Source organism: Trifolium pratense, linkage group LG1 (genome assembly GCF_020283565.1).
Source record: "Trifolium pratense cultivar HEN17-A07 linkage group LG1, ARS_RC_1.1, whole genome shotgun sequence".
Lineage (NCBI taxonomy): Eukaryota > Viridiplantae > Streptophyta > Magnoliopsida > Fabales > Fabaceae > Trifolium > Trifolium pratense.
The window spans coordinates 25,776,157-25,799,773 of NC_060059.1; the positions used below are offsets into that span (position 1 = coordinate 25,776,157).

Consider the following 23,617-nt stretch of genomic DNA (forward strand, 5'->3'; position numbering starts at 1 on the left):
AGAACCACGGCAACCCTGCAGATAACCACACGTGTTAGAATTAATATGGTCAGTAAAGGGATCAGCAGGAAGGAGTATTGAAAACAGATTATGTCTAAAATATAACAGTCGAAATAGGCATAACTTATTCAACTTCCTTTAAAATCTATGCGTACGCTTCTTCTTTGTCTACTACAACTAAAAAATTGAATATATGAACGCCAAAATTTTAAGCCAAATATTAAAATTACAATAAAAGCCAAGTCGATACATGAAAACTGATTGATAGGATTTAGGGACCGTTTGTTTTATCTTTTTTTAAAATGATTTTTAAAGTGTATTGTTATTTTGTTAAAAAAAAAATTAACAAATAATTTTTTTATAAAAGCTTCAAGTGAGAAATTGGTTTAAAATAGCTTCTATTAAAATGCCATTTTAAGTATTTCATCATTTTGTTACAAATTTTTTTGGATTATAAATTTTAAATCATCTCTAAAATAAGAAGCATTTTAAATAGCTTGTCATAAAAATCATTTTTGAGATATCTTTTTTAAAAAAATATGATTTTTATTAAGTTAAAATCTCTAACATGAATATTTATGTTATTGAATGTCAAAATGACTCTATTAATTTATAAAAAGATGAATTTGAAATAACTTTTACTATTTTTAATTAAGTTATCATAAAAAACCATTTTTAAAAATACAAAGAAAAAATCACTTTTATTAAAGCTAAAACAAACAGGCCCTTAAGGAATTCTGCTCACAACGGCTTCTTTTTCGTCTACTAAAAGATATATGAAGGCCTGAATTCTAAGCAAAATGTTAAAATAAGAACACAAGCTAAGTATATATGTGAAAACTGATAGGTAGGATTTAAGGCACGCTATTATGCTCGCAAAAGTGGAAGTCCAATAAATTTATAGTCAAAGGTCATTAATTAAAGGGAAATTATAGAGGAAAAAACAAGAATTTTATTTACCAGATGGAATTTATAATTATGGAGATCAGTTCCATGTCTATAACTTGAAAAGGAACAAATTATCTTACAATTCATAGCATGATTGAAATGATAAGAAATGAGAAGGAGAACAAGATACGCAGTAACTTGATCTGACAAACAGAATTGTAGGATGGACAACATGAAATTGGTTATTTTTAAAAAATAATGCAGAGTGAAATACTAATTCATTCTACCCTTTATGAGACAACTTCAGTCTATACCACAATAACAACTATCTAATAAATTTCTGACCAATAATAATCAAGCAAAAAAAAATCCAATATAACTAATCTACTATTTCATTTTCCTCATCACATCATTCCTTGCTAATTAGTCAAAAGATATGAGGGAGGCAATCAAGTCCCTGACCTTCAAATTGCAAAAAGACTTGCGGCTGAAATCAATAATGGAAATTGCAGAAAGGCGGGCAAGTAACTTAGAAGCTTAAACCCAGACACACAAGAAAAAAAAAGTAAAGAATGGCAATTTGACTAAGAAATTGTGTATCCTACTAATCATGTCCTGACCATTTTAAGACTAGTTTTAGCACATCAAACTAAGAAAATATATTTGCTTTACAAAAAAGCTATTAATAATCAAGAAAATATAAAATGGCTTATCAAAAAAAAAAAAAAAAATATAAAATGATACACTGTCAAATTATATGCCATACAACATGAATCAAGTGAGAATTACTATGACTGTAAATGTATTTTATATATGAACAGGAAGAAGAAAGATATTACTATACCCCATAAACACAAACAGCTTATTTCTTTATAAACCTGAAACTCAAAAACTTCATATTGTAAACCTGAAAAAAGGTAAGGAATCTCTTTATAAATAATACCTTCTTTTAGACCTGACCGGAGATGGTGACAAGTCACGTTTTCTTGAATGCGGCTTCCTGCAGTACAAAAATGAAATTAGGCACTATATGACAACCATGAAAAATGAAGGGAAAAGAATCAGTTCTGAACCTTTTCGAGCCATCTGAGCCTTCACCACATGAATCATCGGCATGACTATGATACTTGCTGGTTCTACCTCTACTGCTTACTGTCGAAGAACGCCTACTTTTGTGCTTGTCATGGTCACCTTCGCCTAGATTTTTGCTCCCCTTATCGTTTGAATGCTCCTTTTTTCGGCTAGTGTCTTCAGTGGTACGACCTCTGTGTGGTTTTTCTCCTCCCTTCCTATCATCCTTGACATCAACATGGGAGGACCTTTTCCTTGATTCTGATTTCTTTGACTTCTCACCATGCCTTACATTGTGCTCTTTTGATCTTTCATTTAACAAACTGATGTAATCTGTTTGTTCCTTTTTCTGATTTCTTTCATCCTTTCTTCTTTTGCTCTTGTCACTTTTTTCATCTGTCCTGGACTTGTGACTACTTTTTACCTCCTTAAAATCCTTCTTGGAAGAACTCGTCATGTCGGTCATTTTTTTCTGATTTTCTTCTGCTTTCCTTTCCTAGATGATCTTCTGTTGCTTTCTCCACACCATTCTTTCCAGGCAATTCAGATCTTGGCACCCCTGACATGTCTTTCGAGCTATAACCATTAAATCTTGTGTGGCTTCTTTCAATTGCATCAAGCCCATTATCCCTGGCATCTTTATTAACTATCTTGGAATCTAAATGATCAGATTCTTCGGTCATCATAGCATCATGTAATCGATCAATAGCATCACCATTGCTATTTCTGGATAGCGATGAGTTGGTTTTTGTTGTAAATAAATAGTAAATATTCTATTATTAGGAGTAATCTTCTATTAGTAATTTGTAGTCGGCCCATGAGCCCATTAGGTTAGTATAGCCTATATAAACGCATTAGTGATTGTAAATTATTCATAACTTGAAATATAATAATATATTCAGTTTTCACATGGTATCAGAGCTGAAACTAGATCCATTTTAATATGAAGGCTATCTTTACCATATCTCTAGCCAAAGTGGGACTTCTAACACACCCCCTCACGTCCAGAACTAAACAAGCTGGAACGTGAAGTCAACAACAACGGGTGGCCCAAATATGGGAGGTCTCCACAACAAACAACAAATGGATCTAGGATAGGCTCTGATACCATATTAAAATTTGGGAGGCCTATACTTAACCACAAAAGCTAGCTTTGAGAGTTGAGGTTTGCACTACACTTATAAAGGCTATCTTTACCATATCTCTAGCCAATGTGGAACTTCTAACAAATTTTGGTTATCCAAGTAATAAAGACCATTCCATTCTCTCGCATTTCCAATTGTCCTCCCCGAATGCTTATCTTGAAAAACACAAGCATTGTCATAAAAAATAGCATTACATGATAGGTTTTTGGTGAGTTTTTGTATGGAAATTAGGCTAGTAGACAATTTGGGAATGTGAAGGACATTTCGTAGGATTATAGATGGACTTATTTGGATATCTCCTTGACCTGCTACAGTTAAAAGGGTACCATCTGCTGTGGATATTTTCTTGTTACTGAGACAAGGTGAATAAGTGGAAAATTGTGTGGGTAAGGGTGTCATGTGGTCGGTGGCTCCAGAATCCAGTATGCAATATTGGTTATAGGGTTTATCCGAAGCATTAAATCCAACAGAAAATTGAGACTTACCAAGAGAAAGTGGAAACGGAAACATACCTGAATGTGCCAGAGAAGTTGTAACCGTTGTTGGTGTCTCCAATTCACTAAGAAAAGATTTCAACATCTTTATTTCATCTTGGTTGAGTGGAACAAATCCTTTTTTTGACATAATGACCGATGTCATGTGATTGTCTTAATAAGGAGAACAAAATAGCAAAAAATCCAAGTTTTTTTTTTTGAATGAACAGTGGCACAGGAACAGTACTGCCTTGAACAGTACACGCGTGAACAGGTTATGGATGAACAGTACCACGTGAACAGTGATTTCGGATGAACAGCAATTCAGATGAACAGTGCGCGTGAACAGTAATTCAAAATCGCAATAAAACCGCAATGAAGGCGGTTAGGGTTTATGACCGCGATGAAGGCGGCTAGGGTTTATGCGGAAGCAAGGCCCTCAAAGAACGAGAGCTCCGATGCCATGTGGGACTTCTAACACACCCCCTCACGTCCAGAACTAAACAAGCTGGAACGTGAAATCAACAACAACGGGTGGCCCAAATATGGGAGGTCTCTACAACAAACAACAAATGGATTTAGGATAGGCTCTGATACCATATTAAAATTTGAGGCTGAAACTAGAAGAAGTTGAGGCTCTTATACTTCCTGACCTTAATCTCGGACCAGAAGTTGAGGCTGAAACTAGAAGTGACAATGTTGAGACTGAAATTGATCCTAAAAATGTTGAAACTAGAGGTGACAATGTTGAGACTGAAATTGATTCCGAAAAAGATGGAAATGTTGGTGTTGATGTAAGATATAGGAAGAATTTAGTATACACAAGGAAAAAGAATATCATTCCTGAATCTACTCATATCCATGAATCCAATCCAACATTACATAAAGAAACTTTCCTTGACCCTTCAAAATCTAGTGACTCAATTTCCGAATTTTTTCCTGTTCAGGTACCAGAATCTAGCTCAACCTTACAAGAACCCAACCCGATAAAACATAAAAAACCAAAATCAAGAGAAGTAACACCAATACACTCTAAAGACTCGCATCTCCCAATTGCCCATAGGAAAGAAACTAGAACCTGCACCAACAAGCCACTTTACCCTCTATCCAATTACTTATGCTTTGAACAATTATCAACTACCCATAAAGCCTTCCTCACAAGTCTAAACACTACCACAATACCTACTTCCTTGTCTGACAGGAAATGGAAACAAGCCATGGATTTGGAAATGGAGGCACATGATAAGAACAATACTTGGGAATTGGTCTCTCTACCAAATGGAAAGAAACCTGTAGGGTGCAAATGGGTATACACTGTAAAATACAAGGCTGGTGGATCTATTGAGAGGTACAAGGCAAGATTGGTAGCCAAAGGGTTCACTCAGACTTATGGAATAGATTACTCAGAGACATTTGCTCCAGTTGCAAAAATGAATACTGTTAGGGTGATATTATCTTTAGCAGCTAATTACAATTGGAACTTGCAGCAATTTGATGTAAAAAATGCATTCCTTCATGGAGAACTTGAAGAAGAGATCTACATGGATGTACCCCCTGGATATCGTGAAGATATTGCTGCCAACACCGTGTGTAAGTTAAAAAAGGCTTTATATGGACTAAAGCAATCACCACGAGCTTGGTTTGGAAGATTCACTAAAGTTATGGTTGGTTTGGGCTTCAAACAAAGTCAAGGAGACCATACTTTATTTGTTAAACACTCTGAGTCAGGGGGAGTCACAGTGTTATTGGTGTATGTGGACGGCATTATCGTAACAGGCGATGATGAAGAGGAGTGTTGATTGTATATATCTTTGTATTTATTATCTGATTCTGTTTTTATTACGATCCTATTATTATGGGATTATGTTTACCTAGCCTCTTGTATATATAGACTTGTAATTCTCTTACGAATATACAGTGAAATATTCAGATTTAAGTTGGTACCAGAGCACTCTGGTTCAACCCTTTATTTTCTATTTCTCAGTTTTTATTTTTTTTAGGGTTTCAGCCGCCGGGAGCGCTGACCCAGTAACCCTCCTTTTTTTTCCTTCTATTTCTTAGTTTTGATTTTTAGGGTTCCAGCCGCCGAGAGCGCTGACCCAGTAACCCTCCTTTTTTTTTCCCCTCTATTTCTCAGTGTTGATTTTTAGGGTTTCAGCCGCCGTGAGCGCTGACCCAGTGACCCGAATCTGTCTATTTTTTTTGTTGTGTTTCATCATGGAAAAAGGGAGTGAAACCAAGTCTGAAAAGAAGAGTTTAATTTCTTTTGCCTTTTCTGGAACTCCTACCATCACATCACAGAAGTTGAATGGGAAGAATTATTTGGACTGGCGTAATGCGGTGGAAATATGGTTTCTAGGTCAAGCATTGTTTGACCATCTTGAGAAGAAGGCAGATGATATTGTTGCCTCTAAAAGGGAAGAGTGGAAACAAGCTGATTTTCAGTTGTTGGCATTATTGTTTCAGTCCATTGAACCAAATTTGATGGTTCACTTCCGTCTGTATAGAACATGTCATGAGGTTTGGAAGAAGGCACAAACAGTTTATGCTAATGATATACAAAGATTGTACGAGACAATTCATAATTTGACAACACTTCAGATGTCTGATCTTGATTTGCCTACCTATCTGAACAAGGCACAATCTGTTTGTGAAGAAGCTAAGTTGATGCTCTTAAATCAAGATGTAAAGAAGATGGCAGAGAAACTAGATAATATGCTTATGGTGTTTGTTCTCCATGGACTGCACAAAGACTTTGAACATGTTCGGAACCAGACATTGACTAATTCTGAAGTTCCCACGTTGGAGGTGCTCTTTGATCGTTTGCTACGAGTTCCTTCTCCTAATGAATCAATCAATATTGATGCTGCAGCGCCAATAGAGTCTTCAATGTTGGTGTCTAATTCTGCTAATCGTGGAGGTCGAGGTCGTGGTCGTAGAGGTGGTGGCCATGGCAGAGGTGGTGGTCATGGCAGAGGTGGTAAAGGAAAATTGTATTGTACTTATTGTAAGCTTGATGGCCATATTCAAGATTGGTGTTATGCTCTTCATGGATATCCGGCCAAAACTGCTAATGTGGCTCAATCTCCGGGGTCTGTTGTCGAGCAAACGTTCCAACCAGAAGCTGATAGTGAATATCAAGAGTACCTTCAGTTTAAGGCAGCTCAAAAGGCATCTTCATCATCGGCTACTGTTGCTCACACTGGTAATTCTACCATTTGTCTCTCTCATTCCGCGTCTATTGGACCATGGATTTTAGATTCTGGTGCTTCTGATCACTTAGCTGGTAATCCATCTCTCTTTTCAAAATTATCTCATCCTCAAACACCTCACACCATTACTCTTGCTAATGGATCTAAGGCACATGCAACTGGTGTCGGTCACGCTTCGCCTCTTCCATCCTTATCATTAAATTCTGTATTATTTGTACCTGGTTGTCCTTTCAATTTAATTTCAGTCAGCCAACTTACTCGTAGTTTGAATTGCTCTATAACCTTTAATTCTGATTCTGTCTGTATACAGGATCTAAGGCACATGCAACTGGTGTCGGTCACGCTTCGCCTCTTCCATCCTTATCATTAAATTCTGTATTATTTGTACCTGGTTGTCCTTTCAATTTAATTTCAGTCAGCCAACTTACTCGTAGTTTGAATTGCTCTATAACCTTTAATTCTGATTCTGTCTGTATACAGGATCGAAGTACGGGGCAGACGATTGGAACTGGATCTGAGTCACGAGGTCTCTACTATCTCCAGCCATCCACATCCACCATATGTGTCGCTTCAGAGTCTCCAGAACTTCTTCATCGTCGTCTTGGTCATCCAAGTTTGGATAAGTTTAAGCGCATGGTTCCTCAGTTGCAGCTAAAGTCTTTGGATTGTGAGTCGTGTCAACTAGGCAAACATGTTAGAGTGTCTTTTCCAAGTAGTGAAAATAGTCGAGCTGTATCTTCTTTTGATATTATTCATTCTGATGTTTGGGGTCCTAGTCGTGTTCCGACTGTTTTAGGTTATAAGTATTATGTTACCTTCATTGATGATTTTTCAAGGTGCACTTGGTTATTTTTATTAAAAGATCGTTCTGAGTTATTTGGTGCCTTTCAAATATTTTATTCTGAGATAAAAAATCAATTTGGAAAAACAATTCGTGTTTTGCGCAGTGATAATGCAAAAGAATATTTTTCTACACCCTTTAAATCGTTTTTGACTTCTCATGGCATCATACACCAATCTAGTTGTCCTCATACACCGCAACAAAATGGTGTGGCTGAACGTAAGCATCGTCATATTGTTGATACCGCCCGAACACTTATGATAAATGCTAATGCGCCTTTAAAATTTTGGGGTGACGCAGTACTTACAGCATGTTATTTGATTAATCGTATGCCATCATCTGTTTTGGGTAATAAAATTCCTCAGTCCCTTTTGTTTCCACAGGACCCCCTTTATGTGGTTCCACCTCGTGTGTTTGGTTCCACCTGTTTTGTACATGACCTTACTCCTGGACGTGATAAGTTGTCTGCTCGGGCGGTCAAATGTGTCTTTCTTGGGTATTCTCGAGTTCAAAAGGGATATCGGTGTTATTGTCCTAGTACACATCGTTTCTATGTGTCCGCAGATGTCACATTCTTTGAGGATACAATGTTCTTTGTGTCACCAACTAATTCAGAATTAATACCACCTCCGGTATTACCCATTTCTGTTCTTGATGTTCCTCAGGTTTCAGAACAAGAGTCTCCCTCACATGTTGATCGTAAGTATGGTATTACTTATGAGCGTCATCGTCACAACGCTCCAAATGTTGCTCTTCCACCTGAGCCTCAAGACTCAGTTCCTGCACCAATCTCTTCTCCTACTACGGTCCCACCTGACACTTCCGCTGACCAACCGATTACAATTCGCAAAGGTAACCGGTCCACTCGTAATCCATACCCTGTTTATAATTTTGTGAGTTACCACAGGTTATCTTCTTGTCATTCTGCCTTTGTTTCTGCATTATCTTCTATTACCATTCCTAAGAATGTTCAGGAAGCATTATCTCATCCAGGGTGGAGACAGGCAATGATTGATGAGATGACAGCTTTGGAATCCAATAGTACATGGACTCTTGTTCCTCATCCTACTGGAAAATCTACAGTGGGCTGTCGATGGGTCTTTACCGTTAAAGTTGGGCCTGATGGACAAGTGGATCGACTGAAGGCTCGGTTGGTAGCAAAAGGATATACTCAGATTTATGGCTTGGATTATGGTGATACTTTTTCTCCGGTTGCTAAGATGGCATCAGTCTGTCTGTTCTTGTCTATGGCTGCCATCCGTCATTGGCCTTTATACCAACTTGATATTAAGAATGCCTTTCTGCATGGTGATTTAGAAGAGGAGATTTATATGGAGCAACCACCTGGTTTTGTTGCTCAGGGGGAGTCAGGTCTTGTCTGCAGGCTACAGAAGTCATTGTATGGATTAAAACAATCACCTCGAGCATGGTTTGGAAAGTTTAGCAAAGTTATTCAGCAATTTGGTATGGTTCGATCCGAAGCAGACCATTCAGTTTTCTTTAAATGCTCACCTACGAATGAGATGATTTACCTTGTGGTGTATGTAGATGATATTGTTATTACAGGTGATGATGAAGAGGGCATTAAGCAACTAAAGCAACATTTGTTTACACATTTTCAGACCAAAGATCTTGGTCGGTTGCGATACTTTCTTGGAATTGAAGTTGCTCAATCAAAATCAGGTATTGCTATCTCTCAGAGGAAATATGCTCTCGACATTTTAGAGGAAACAGGGATGCTTGATTGCAAGCCTGTGGATACACCTATGGATCCAAATGTGAAGCTTATACCTAATCAGGGGGAGCCCTATCCAAACCCGGGACAATATAGAAGACTAGTTGGAAAGTTAAACTATCTCACTATGACCAGACCAGACCTTGCCTTTCCGGTCAGTGTCATTAGTCAGTTTCTTAATTCACCATGTGATAGTCATTGGAATGCAGTTGTTCGGATCCTAAGATACATCAAAGGATCACCGGGCAAAGGGCTTATTTATACGGACAGAGGCCACACTAATATACTTGGATATTCAGATGCTGATTGGGCAGGAGATGCTGGTGATAGGAAATCCACTTCGGGTTATTGTGTTCTTTTTGGAGGTAACTTGATCTCGTGGAAAAGCAAGAAACAAACAGTTGTTGCAAGGTCAAGCACTGAAGCTGAGTATCGTGCTATGGCTAATGCAACATGTGAACTTGTATGGTTAAGGAATTTGCTTCAAGAGTTGAAGTTTTGTGAGATATGTCCTATGGAACTTGCTTGCGACAATCAATCAGCTTTGCACCTCTCATCAAATCCAATTTTTCATGAGAGGACTAAACACATAGAAGTTGACTGCCATTTCATTAGAGAAAAGATTATCTCAGGAATCATCAAGACTTCATTTATCAGATCTAATGATCAACTTGCAGACATGCTAACTAAGTCCTTACGAGGTCCTAGGATAGCTTACATATGTAACAAGCTGGATGCATCTGACATATATGCTCCAGCTTGAGGGGGAGTGTTGATTGTATATATCTTTGTATTTATTATCTGATTCTGTTTTTATTACGATCCTATTATTATGGGATTATGTTTACCTAGCCTCTTGTATATATAGACTTGTAATTCTCTTATGAATATACAGTGAAATATTCAGATTTAAGTAGGAGCAGCAAATGTTAAGTCAACACTTAGCCAAGGAATTTGAGATTAAGACCTTGGGAAAATTGAAGTATTTTTTGGGAATAGAAGTGGCTCACTCTAAGAAAGGAATTTTCATATCCCAACAAAAATACATTACCGACCTTTTGCAAGAGACTGGCAAGACAGCATGCAAGCCTGCATGTACACCAATTGATCCAAATATAAAGTTGGGGAATGCAGAAGAAGATGTTGCGGTTAATAAGGAAATGTATCAAAGATTGGTCGGCAAACTAATATATTTATCACATACTAGACCTGATGTTGCTTTTGCTGTAAGCTTGGTCAGCCAATTCATGCACCAACCAAAGAAGATTCATCTACAAGCTGCACTCCGAATTGTTCAATATTTGAAAGGAACTCCAGGTAGAGGAATTTTGTTCGAACGAAATGGAAGTGTGGGACTTTAAGCATATACTGATGCTGACTATGTAGGGTCAATTGTGGATAAGAGATCAACTACAGGATATTGCACTTTTTTAGGTGGAAATCTTGTGACTTGGAAGAGTAAAAAACAAAGCGTGGTATCCAGATCTAGTGCTGAAGCAGAGTTCAGGGCAATGGCACAAGGCATATGTGAATTACTATGGCTGAAAAGCATCTTGGAAGACTTGAGGATAAAGAGTGATGAACCAATGAAACTCTATTGTGATAATAAATCTGCTATTAGCATAGCTCATAATCCAGTGCAACATGATAGGACCAAACATATTGAAGTTGACCGACACTTCATAAAAGAAAAATTAGATAGTGGTCTAATTTGCACTCCATATGTCTCTTCCCAAGGCAACCTTGCAGATCTTCTAACTAAGGGGCTGAACGGCAATAACTTTGAAAGAATTGTTTCCAAGTTGGGAATGATAAATATTCATTCACCAGCTTGAGGGAGAGTGTTGTAAATAAATAGTAAACATTCTATTATTAGGAGTAATCTTCTATTAGTAATTTGTAGTCTGCCCATGAGCCCATTAGGTTAGAATAGCCTATATAAACACATTAGTGATTGTAAATTATTCATAACTTGAAATATAATAATATATCCAGTTTTCACAGTTTTAACTATATTATTCACCATATACGCATCATTTTTTGCAGGAGCAGGCACAGTGGAACTCTCAATTTCATCATCGGCATCAGAGCCATAATTACCAAGACCTAAAACATCTCCAGGAGAGCTTGAATTAGATTTTTCATTGGCACCATCATTCTCTATTTCCTTTGCTTTATCTCGAACTAAAACTTTAGCAGTTGCCTTAGCAACCAGAGCAGAGGGTGGAGAGGTTGATGCATTATGGTTTGAAGTGGCAACATTATGACCCACTGGGGGAAAAAAATAACAGTTAGAGCTTCCAATACCTAATACTACATAGCTAGCATTTAATCATTTAAGTGTAAGGAAGATAGAGAAAATTAGAAGGATCAGGAAATTACCTTCAGCAGGCAGATCGTCTTCACGAAGAACTTTGGTTGCGATCTCATCAAACAATTAATCAGTAACCTAAGGAAGAGGCTATAAAATTAGAACTGTAATATATCTTTTTCTTCTAGACAGTATACAGATGTTAATCATGAATTGTTGCGTCTTATTTGACGTCTTTTTTTTCCACCAAAATAAAAAAGGTGTTAATTAAGACAACGGTTTATGTTTCAAACAATGATTACCTTCAAAAGTTTTTTTTTTAATTTCTTGGTTGATTTCTGCAGTTCTATCAACTTCGACCTGATCATACATTATATGTCATATCAAATCTGGAAGTGGATGAAGGACATTCAATAACAAATGAAGCATGTATGTGAGTGTGTGTGTAGAGAGAGAGAGAGGGAGAGAGAGAATTTATTTTTATGGGAAGAAATAGTAAAGAAGTAAACCTCTTCGTCCTCAGCTGATCTAGACGAATCAATACTTCTACTATCTGTCTCATCATCAGCCTTCACATATGATTTATCAATGCCATCACGCACAAGTGTTTGTTCAATTTTTGGATGATCCGTTGAATGAGCGGCAATGACTGTTTTCTTTATTTCATCTCTAAGCCAGTTAGGGAATGGTGCCTGAAAAATAATTTCAAAATGAGGTTGGATGAATCATATCTATCAAAGCACTAACCTTCAGAAAGTAACTACCTTCTTAGGGCATTAAGGAACACCAGAAACGCGATATGTATCAGCAGAGAAAGCTGAAGTAGGATGAATTGTAGCTACTGTACTAAGAGAATAGGGTGCACCATTTGGTGGAATTGTTGGAGGATGACCAGGACCAGGAAACCTTCCATATGGTGCTGCTACATGACCAGGAGTGGTAATAGAAGGATTGTGCTGTTAAATTAACCAAGTGTCAGGTGTGTTAAAAGAAACATATTAGTTGACTAGAAAAAACAATGTGCTAAAATTTATAACCTGTGGCCCTGACCCCTGAGGGAAGACTTGGAGGTATTGGTAGATAACCAACACCAGGTGCCACTGGAGCACCCCAGTTATTCATTGAAGAACCGGAATCATGATGATTATAAGTTGATTGCATTTGCATGTCACCATCACGACTAAACCTAGGTGCAAAATCTAAAGGTTGATCAGCAACATTGATAGATGAGTCAGAATGGTTGTCAGATGCAAAGGATTGTGCATGCATTGATGGATGCGCATGGTATTGTTCTTGAGATGAGGAACTTGGCAAAGGAAACATTGCATATGATTGTTGAACCTGATCAGCAGCCTCTTTACATGTAAGTCAATATTCAGAATAAGCATGGAAAAATAAACGAGCGACAACATAAATCACTGAAGTTCAAAATACAGCCTCCAAGTCCTAGAATTATATGCTCTCCAACGGCATGCTTATATTCAAGAAAGCTTAGTTATCTTTATAAACCTTCTCTCATTGATAATTCTGACAAGTAGCAGTTTTATAATTCATCTTTAGAAAGAAAATATTTAACACGTGTCTACTAATCATAAGATACAAATTAAAGCAGCAGGATGGTCGGAAACGGGTTTCTTCCCTAGCCAAAGTCTTCTGCAAATGCGTAAAGATGAATTAATTTTTGCAGGTAATGCAGTGTGGTGCTAAGAAATATATTGGCTCACACAATCCCTATATCATATTACAATAAACAATGTACAGGAAACAATAAGATGGTCGACATAAACAAATAGTCAGGAACACCCTTATAAACAACTTGTTTGAAAGCTAGCTTAGTACCGGTTGCACATCGAAGTGAATAAAGAATTTTACTATTATAGCATGACCATTCATTAGCCTTGTTATTTTAAGGCACTTGAAAGGTAGCAAAAAAACACGCAACCATCCTTACATTTGAACCACTTGTGTCTCAGCTCAACTAGCGTATAGATACAATTAGAAACAATTTTCTTGACAGGAATCATGTGGTTTTAAATATGGTTCTCAATATTTCTAAACAAAAAAAAGTAGACTCGCTGTTAAAACAACTTCAGATATGCTTGTTTTGTATTACAAAGGCATGTCAACGGACCCAGACCCACATGAGTAAGATATAAATGTGTTCTAGTTTTTCAATCTCACTTCCAGAATCCATAGCTTTAATGGCAAAATTGATTGACAAAGAATTCAGGAAGACCTCCAAATTATATTTATGTACCTTAATATTGTACATGCCTATTTTTCCAAAGGAAGATGCTATTACTCCAGGTATCTTAGAATACCAATGCACATCAAAGTTCCAGTTAGTTCCGGCTGGCAATTTACAGGCAATCTGTGCCCACCCCCAACCAAAAAAGAAAAATTGTCACTACTGGAAAAATGTCCTATAAATATGAAATCTAGCCAAATCTGGCAATTTTGAAATTCTTCAAAAAAAAAAAAAAAGTGAAAGCGATAAAAGAAGGCCAAACACCACCTCTCCAGAAATAGTGTCCCAGCATATGGTTCGGCTATCTTTGCCACAGGTAAGCAAATAAGAGCTATCATTGGGACACCATGACATTGCAATTACGCCTGATATCAGACATTTAGACAATAAAATAAAGTCAGATAAACTTAAAACAGTGATGGAGACTGTAGCTTCACAGTAAAAGCTAAAAGAACTATAAAATTTAGATCCACCCAGGAAGCCTATAAATCATTTAAAAACATGCTACTATCCCATCTTCACATTAATTTGACACGAACAATCAATAATATTGGAGTACATCATACTTGATCAAAAAGCAAGAGCCAGAAAATACAGCACTAATGGCTGACTTTACCTCTAGTGTGCCCCAAAAACTCCTTTATCGGTGTCATTATATTCCTCATATCGGTGCCCCAAAAACTCCTTTATCGGTGTCATTATATTTCTCATATCCCAAAGCTGCGCCAACATGCTCATATAAAGTCAATACACAGACACAGTACCTTTAAAATAAACAGACAATCCGCAGAGACTATACCCTTATAGAAGGAGATCCGTCTTCATCTGATGCAACAACAAGTTGTGTAGCAACACAGGATTCCACTGCAAAGCTGTCAGTTCAAATATGACATACAAGGTTACAGTGAGTTCTTTTTGGAAATATAATATTAGGCTTTTTCAAAACCAAAAGGCAAGAGATGATCGAGTTACCTTATCACTGGCTTTTGCTTCTTTAGGTCCCAAACCACTGGAGAATAAAACCAAAATTTTAAAAAATAAACAAAAAAATTATCATCCCAACGAACAATACCACAATGAGAACAAAATATAAAGGTTGAATTTAATCGCTTCCTCACTAGTGGTCCCATTTTATGAAGTGGATGCTAATATGTGTTGCACTTTACTATTCCAAGATAAGAATGAAACTTCCCCTGGGAAGCAGAGCCACTACCCTGCACAGTGATCATAAACACTATGTGTAAAAATATCAAATTATAGAGCCATATATTTGAAGATTAAGAGCATATTAATCCATCATAAGAGGGGGTGACTAAACACCATAGAGGGAAAAAAATTCTTATCTTTAATGGTGGAAAATGTGTAGGCTCTGAAGGATTGGCCAAATCCCATATGCAAATTTCACCATCCTCAACACCAGATGCAAGAAGATTGGGTGCAATTGTATTAAACTCAAGTCCACGAACCTGAGATATAAGAATGTCGAAGATATGATTTCAGTAGCAAACACTACATATATGCCAGAGAACAAAGAAGACGATAAAAACTTGCAGCAAGTAGGCTCACAAAAACAGAGAAGAACATACCGGTCCCTTATGCCTTACAAGTTGTCCAACGAGAGAACTTTCATTTTCCTCCAAGCGGAGAAAATTTATCAGAAAAACAAAATCATTAGAAAGAAATTGAGAAAATTGTATCATGCGACACTAAAATTAAAACACTGATCAATAAAGCTATGAACCTACATACTGAATTATAATGTAGGTGTATTTTATCAACAACTTCAACCAAATAAAAGAAAAACATGAAGCTAGCAAAGAAGCTCAATTAATTTGTTTACTCAAACAGAAACTACTGTGTTGCTCCATTTTCATGATACCTGACAACCATTCTAGTACGGGAATTTAGTTTTGAGTTTCCCAACACATAGATTATGTATAAATGGCAGCCAAAATTATCCTTTACTTGCATCAAATCACAAAAATTGGGTGCAATTGTATTAAACTCAAGTCCACAAACCTGAGATATAAGAATGTCGAAGATATGATTTCAATAGCAAACACTACTTATATGCCAGAGAACAAAGAAGATGATAAAAACTTGCAGCAAGTAGGCTCACAAAAACAGAGAAGAACATACCGGTCCCTTATGTGTTACAATAACGAGCAGAAATGAACCAAAATTCTCCAGACTTAAACCACCAAAGCATTTAGCACTACGTGAAAATTGTAACTGAACTATATAAAACAAAATTTTCAGCAAATTCCAAGATCAATTCATAACGTCAGAAAAACATTTCTACTTCTCCGAAATCGGAATTACTGATATATAATCATATCTCCAATCAATGCATTTCACAATCTATTAAACGAAATCATCAATTCTTAAGATGAAAAAAACAACGTGCAAGATTGAAAAAAATAAAATAAAATCACCGAATCAGAGTGAAAGGAGTCCAGATATCAATGTTTCCATTGCATATTCCACCAGCAACGAGACCGAGAGAAAAACCTTCAGAAGAAGAACCGTTTCTCCCCCAAGATAAATGGTTGAAACGATCGGAGCTAGGGTATTTAGCAACAAGAGGCAGCTCCGGATCAATAAGTAACCAGTCTACTAGTTATTAACAATATTAAAAGAGTGATCAATAAGTAATCACTTGAGTAGTTAGGTCTTTCTAAAACCGGCAATATCTTCCTGAAATATGGTTAGGTGTATAATGTTGCACGTTTATTAAGAGCAAAATATAACTACGCACTGATGTTCACTATGCAATTATAATGGTAATGCTATCCCACTAGAATAAAATACACAATAATGCTAGTACTTGAATTATTCCTCAACCAGAAGTGGCATTTGAAGAGTCACTTGCTAATAAATAGCATTCAATTTGTATCATTTTCCTCTATTTTTTTAACCATGGCATATAGAAATCCAAGAAAAAGTTTACCAGGTTCCGTAGACAATGCAATTCGGTCCTTCAATATCACAACAAGTTCTGTCGAAAGTTCTTCAGAACCCAAAAGTTTTAGATACTCCATTAATATGGTCAGCAACCCTTGACTTGCTAAGATTTCAGCATATTTATCAACAAGCTTGCACAGAGAGGCACTAAAGCGCTTTTGCCCAGTTGCCAAGGCAATAACAATAGTTTTTCCATCAAATCCTAACAATGTATAATTGTCAGTTGTCAAGTTGTACTATTGGTAAGTGGGAGTTTTATATTATAGTTAATAGTTATACATATTTACATGTACAAATACGAGTACCAATCTTAAGAAGGTCATAATAAGATTTCCCCAGCACAAATTGTGGAAAAGCAGCAAATCTTATAGGCTGAATAAGTTCTCAAAAACGAAATTAGACTACATGAAACACCAATCTCCCAAATACATAACATGGTATAAAGGTCCTTCTGTTAAGCTAATTATAGAGTTGTAGTTATATAGCAGCATCGTAAATTGCACAAGGAAACACTTTCTTTGCAAAATCACTTCAAACTGTAGGTGCAAAATTGCATTTAGGGACTAAGGGAACATCAAAGCACAATAGATAATAGCATTTAGGGACTAGGGTCATCAACTAGCTTGTTCATAATGCAAAACCACTTCTAATTGCAGTTGCAAAATTGAATTTAGGGACTAAGGGTCATCAAAGCAGACTATATATCTATTCATGCATTATTATGAATAAATATTCATATTTTTTTATACAGAAAATAGGACAACGATAGAGACAATTGATCGAGTAGCAATTAAGGCAACAACTAGCTTTTTCACATTCAGGGACTAGAGTCATTAAGTAATTTTTATACAGCATTGTTTGGGCATAAAGAAAGCATTCATAATGCATTTTCATCAAAGGTCATTGAAGCATTCATCCCTTACAAAACAAATAAAACATTAGGGACAAGGGTCATCAAGTTCATAATGCAAAATCACTTTTAATTGCAGTTGCATAATTGAATTTTGGGACCAAGGGTCATCAAAGCAGAATATATTCATGCATTATTATGAATAAAAATTCATAAGTTTTTTTAATAGAAAATTGGACACCGATAGAGACAATTGCTTGAGTAGCAATTATGGCAACAACAATTGCTTGACATTTAATCTCACAAAAATTGAAGGTTCATTTTTTTTCTGAAGCAGAAGATTGAAAGTTCTTGAATACTCAAGAATGAAAAAATCGACAGCCCATCATTGTTCCCAATAGGTATTAATTATAAACCAAACGGGACAAATATGTTGGAATGAAGCTTCCAATAAGCACGAGATTGAAAGTTCTTGGGACAGAACATGTTTCCTCAATTAAAGTTTTGTGTTTTCAAGCAGAAGATTGAATGTTCTTGAAATATCAAGAATTCAAAAATCGGTATCAACAGGTATCAATCGTAAACATGATATCTTGGCGCAGAAACACATTTTTGCACGATTAAGGTATTTTTTGTTATTCTCAAGCAGAAGATTGAATGTTCTTGAATGATCAAGAATGAGAAAAATGGGTAAAGTTATACCTTTTATTAAGCAGAAGATTGAATGTTCTTGATTTAGGATTTACACCCTCAAAGCACAACAGATAATAGCATTTAGGGACTAGGGTCAACAACTAGCTTTCACATTAAGGCATCATCCAACATTTTTGGGCCACCCTTACAAAAATCACGGAACAAAGTCTATCCATCCACATTTTGAATAAATTTCATATTAAAATTACTTTTCGTTGAAAGCCACCATCCAACTTTTCCATTATGAATAAAGAATTCATAATGCATTTTCCTCAACGGTCATTGAGGCATCCATCCCTTACAAAACTTATGTAACATTAGAGACAAGGGTCGTTAAGTTCATAATGCAAAATCACTTCTAATTGCAGTTGACAAATTGAATTTAGGGACTAAGGGTCATCGAAGCAGAATATATATCCATTCATGCATTATTATGAATAAAAATTCATAATTTTTTTAATAGAAAAGCGGACACCGATAGAGACAGACAAGATATTACGGCAATAAATAGCTTTCACATTCAGCGGCATCTAATCTCTTCCAAAAAAATCATAATCTAATGCTTAAAGATGACTCTATTTCAGAAAGCAAGAGCTAATGCTAACTATATATAAATAAGCCACATATGCTACTGCTAAGTATATACCAAATCTTATTAAGAGTAGCCTAAAGCTATTCTCATTTGTCAGTAAAATAAACACTTCAGATAAGCAATAATAAATCTCCAGCAACCCGACCTGACAATAACATATCTTAAGCCAAATGATATCGAAATCAAAAAGCAAACGACATGAAAATCACAGAATCAAAATGAGTAGAAAAAGAGATGAAAACCACTGGGAAAAGGCTTCCATTACACTGGAAATTAAAGGTTTAAGACGACACCGGAGTTAAGAACTTTAAATGCATTGACATGACTACCTTACAAACCGATCTAGGATTGATTGTGTATAAGTACTAAATTGGGCACATATGTTTTAAAGCTTGACAAATCTTTATCTTTTCCTAACTTCCTTCATAAAATAAATCCTAAACCAAAACTTCAAAATGGGAATGAAGCAAGTTTTACTCAGTTAAGTGTTGCACAAAGGCTTTTTGGCAAGAAATGATGTAGAAAAGGAAATATAGATCAAACTATATCTATGAGTTGGAAAGCCGGTGTGAGCATGTCATCTATGCCAAATCCAAGATTACTCTACTTTTCTTGGCTAACTTAATTATTTCTTAAGGAACAAACATCATTGTTAATGGGGGGCCATGGCAGAATGGTGTGGCGAATTTTTAGAACCATAAGAAATTTGTGAAGGGATGATGGATGCCAGCTATGGCAGCACCATAGGCTGCGATGGTGTGTTTATATGGCAGATTTTTGGCCTTCCGCCATCGATAATATTAGTATAAAACTCTAGATATAAAAATTAATCCAATAGACACTTATAGCATTAAAATATGCATCCAGATTAATCCAACAGAAACTTATCCTATCAAGTATCAATCAACTGGTAGTGGGTGTCACTAAACTATAGCAGGAATCAAAATTCTTCCTTGAATAAAATAGTAATTACCAGATCTCTATCACATCAATGCACACTTATGGAGATGGTATAGAAGCCATGTGTGTAACCATTCTAGATCCCTGGTAAGAAAAACAGACTCAGAAAATCATGTGAATGTAGAGATAAGATAACAATAGACCGAAACACATTTTTGCACGATTAAGGTATTTTTTTTGTTTTTCTTAAGCAGAAGATTGAATGTTCTTGATATAGGTTTTATACCCTCAAAGCACGATAGATAATAGCATTTAGAGACTAGGGTCAACAACTAGCTTTCACATTAAGGCATCATCCAACATTTTTGGGCCACCCTTACAAAAATCATGGAACAAAGTCTATCCATCCGCATTTTGAATAAATTTCATATTAAAATTATTTTGCTTTGAAAGCCACCATCCAACTTTTCCATTATGAATAATGAATTCATAATGCATTTTCCTCAAAGGTCATTGAGGCATCCATCCCTTACAAAACTTATGTAACATTAGGGACAAGTTTCATTAAGTTCATAATGCAAAATCACTTCTAATTGCAGATGCAAAATTAAATTTAGGGACTAAGGGTCATCGAAGTAGAATATATATCCATTCATGCATTATTATGAATAATAAATCATAATTTTTTTAATAGAAAAGCGGACACCGATAGAGACAAGCAATTAAGGCAACAACTAGCTTTCACATTCAGTGACATTTAATCTCTTCCAAAAATTGAAAGTTCATTTTTTTCCGAAGCAGTAGATTGAAAGTTCTTGAATACTCAAGAATGAAAAAATCGAAAACCCATCATCGTTACCAATAGGTATTAATTATAAACCAATATTTCTGGTTCAATATTTCCTCATGGCAAGTACAGTGATATATCCCTAAATTCTGAATTTTTCAGTTATGTAACAAACAATTTATAAAATGGCAACCTCATTTTGTATCATACAAACTAGCTGGAAATAAAATAGAACCAATCAGTAAAGCAAGCATAAATTTCAACACAAAAATGGAGATCAATACTTACACTCGTTGCAGTGTGGCGTGGTACAACATGCTCCCAATGGCAAGTGTCCTGTTTGATAGATCAAGGATACTGAACCTTTTCTCAAATCGCTGTCTTAAAGCATTTATAAGACCAATCAGAGCCAAAATAATTGTGGGAATGTTGGATATAGTGTTATAAAGTTCTGCAATGTATGACGAATGTACATAATTTTCTTCACAATACTCTTTGGTGGATGTGACTGGACCTCAGAAACTATAAATAGTTGAAACTATAAATAGTTTCTGCCATTCTCCTCTACAGCCTGATGATCTTTCCTTAGTTTCTGCCATTCTCCTCTACAGCCTGATTAAACCACCAATTAACACAAGGAATACAACAACGTTAGACCGCAGAAATGAACATGTTTCATCACAAGTAAAACATGAAAATGTAATAAAATTTAAGAAAACATGACATGTAAAATTAGTTCCAAGAGTATGCATACTGCATATACGCTCTTAGAATTTTGGGTTGGGCCTAACTGATCAATCTTACAAAACTAGCTTCTAAGGTAAGAATCGCCCCACTTATAAACATATCTTCAGGTGATCTCTCACCCAATGCAACTCTTAAGAGATGCCGTAACAATGTATATTTCATAAAATCAGTCAAAAAAAAATCACAAGGATATTGATTTGAATCACTACCTTAAAACAATAACTGAGATACCAAACGAAAAGAAAGCTCTCAAAACCCCTCCTTCAACAAGAACGTTCAAAATAGGTATTGAAAGTTCTTTTTTTTTTTATCTTTCAAGAATACTCAAGAATGAAAAAATCAAAAACCCATCATTACTCAATTAAAGTTTCATGTTTTCATCAAGCAGAAATTGAATGTTGTTGAAATATCAAGAATTAAAAAATGGGTATCACAAAAGGTATCAACCGTAAACATGATCTTGGCACAAAAGATCGGATGTTGTTGAAATATCAAGAATGAGAAAAATGGATAAAGTTATAACTTTTATGAAGCAGAAGATTGAATGTTGTTGATTTAGGGTTTATACCCTCATTTTCATCAAAATGGAAAAGAAAAAAAAGGGATTTGATTTAGGGTTTATGAAGCAGAAGATTGAATGTTGTTGTTTAATAATCAAATCGAAATGCAAATATGTGGAGAGAACGTTGAAAACTTACCGATCTTTGAGCGAACCACAATGTGTGCGTGTTTTGTTTCTTGAAGAAGAAAGAACGAATTTTGATTTTCTTTGTGTATTTTCATTTTGGTTGTGCATATATATCTAAGAGTACAATACAAGCCCTCTGACAAACAAAAGAACCAAATTGCATTCGTTCAATAATACCGTTGTGTTGTGTCGTGTCAAACAAAATAATACCATTAAGTCGGTCGTTCATTCCAATTGCAATATCAAGAAGTGATCGACCGTAATAAATTCCAATACTAGAGTATGAGCATAGTAATAAATTGAATTGTTTTGGGGAACAATAAATAAGGGTATTTCTGGAACTTCAAAATAAAATTGGTCAAATTTAAGTTTTTTCCCTTATAATTTGGGATGGGGGGAGTACATGCAACACATCACAATTTTTTTTTGAAGAAATTCACCTAAATTGGCACTAGAGATAATAGAACTTACAATTTTAAGGAAGAGCATATTCTCAGGTTTCAAGTCAATATCACCAAATCAATCCAAGTATGATTTATAACACATCACAATATTAATTATCTTCTCTATTTCCAATGTCTCTAGTCACTATATTTTTAATGTACTTTCTTTTATCTTTTGCTACGGCTATTTTATAATTTCTTTCTTCCTCTATTTTTAGTGTTTTTAATGTGTTTCTTAAGTTTAGTTTTACATTTATTTTATTTTCGCTACTTATTTTCTGAATAAATAATAATTTGATAACTTCTCATTCCGCAGGTCATAACTGGAGCTATAAATATTAAACTGAGGCGCAGGAATATGCGTTGGAAAGCTAAGACAAATAGTTACAACTTTCATGTTGAGGCTAGAAGCTAATTCAGAGCACAAAGGAGTCATATATTTGTGTTTAGTTTCTAGACTTAGCAAACTTAATTTATTTTCATGACAACTTATATTTTCGGCCCAATTCTTTTAAAGCCCATTTTTCATGTAATATAAAAACTAAAAGCGCAGCTAGGGTTGCCTCATTCAGTCATTCACGAAATAAACAAAGAGAATTGCGGCTGATGCTCATGGAGAACTAAAAACCCTAGGTTGATTCATCGTTGACGGAAACTTCAGTTGTGTATTCATGAGGTTCGGATTCTAATAATAATTTCTTTCATATTTATATTGCTTTCTTATATCAGTTTCGTATTTCCTTGATTATCTTTTACACAAATTCATTATTTGATGCTTAATTTGTTTCGTATTTGTGTCGTCGAAATTATTCGAATTCATTCAACGCTTGTTTAAATTTATTCAAATAGATCGAAACTGATATAGACTATGGCGCTTACCAATAGCATGTGCCGAATTTTTTTATGATAGCAGCCGTGTTCTTAGTGAGCTTGTTCACTGCCCATAGATGATTGAACTCATTCTTTGCTTAATCGAAAAATATTCTATGAACTTGATAATCGCTTGTTTAATTAGTTTTTTACCAGCCA

The 23,617-nt window shown here is 35.7% G+C and overlaps 1 long non-coding RNA gene across 4 annotated transcripts; it reads right to left on the reverse strand.

Annotated features, from left to right (window-relative positions):
- Positions 1 to 12,942: 12,942 nt before the first annotated feature.
- LOC123902148 lies at positions 12,943 to 22,299 on the reverse strand. 4 transcript variants are annotated; one of them, XR_006807505.1, is made up of 12 exons: positions 22,156 to 22,299; positions 21,184 to 21,322; positions 20,999 to 21,087; positions 19,997 to 20,067; positions 15,511 to 17,090; positions 15,043 to 15,390; positions 14,897 to 14,933; positions 14,724 to 14,796; positions 14,541 to 14,644; positions 14,192 to 14,289; positions 13,934 to 14,047; positions 13,024 to 13,329 (listed from the first exon to the last, which is right to left on the reverse strand). It is a non-coding gene; the product is annotated as an uncharacterized LOC123902148 (long non-coding RNA). The 4 variants fall into 4 exon arrangements; XR_006807503.1 differs by having other exon boundaries at positions 15,511 to 15,943; positions 16,064 to 17,090; positions 20,999 to 21,322; XR_006807504.1 differs by having other exon boundaries at positions 12,943 to 13,031; positions 20,999 to 21,322.
- Positions 22,300 to 23,617: the final 1,318 nt, after the last annotated feature.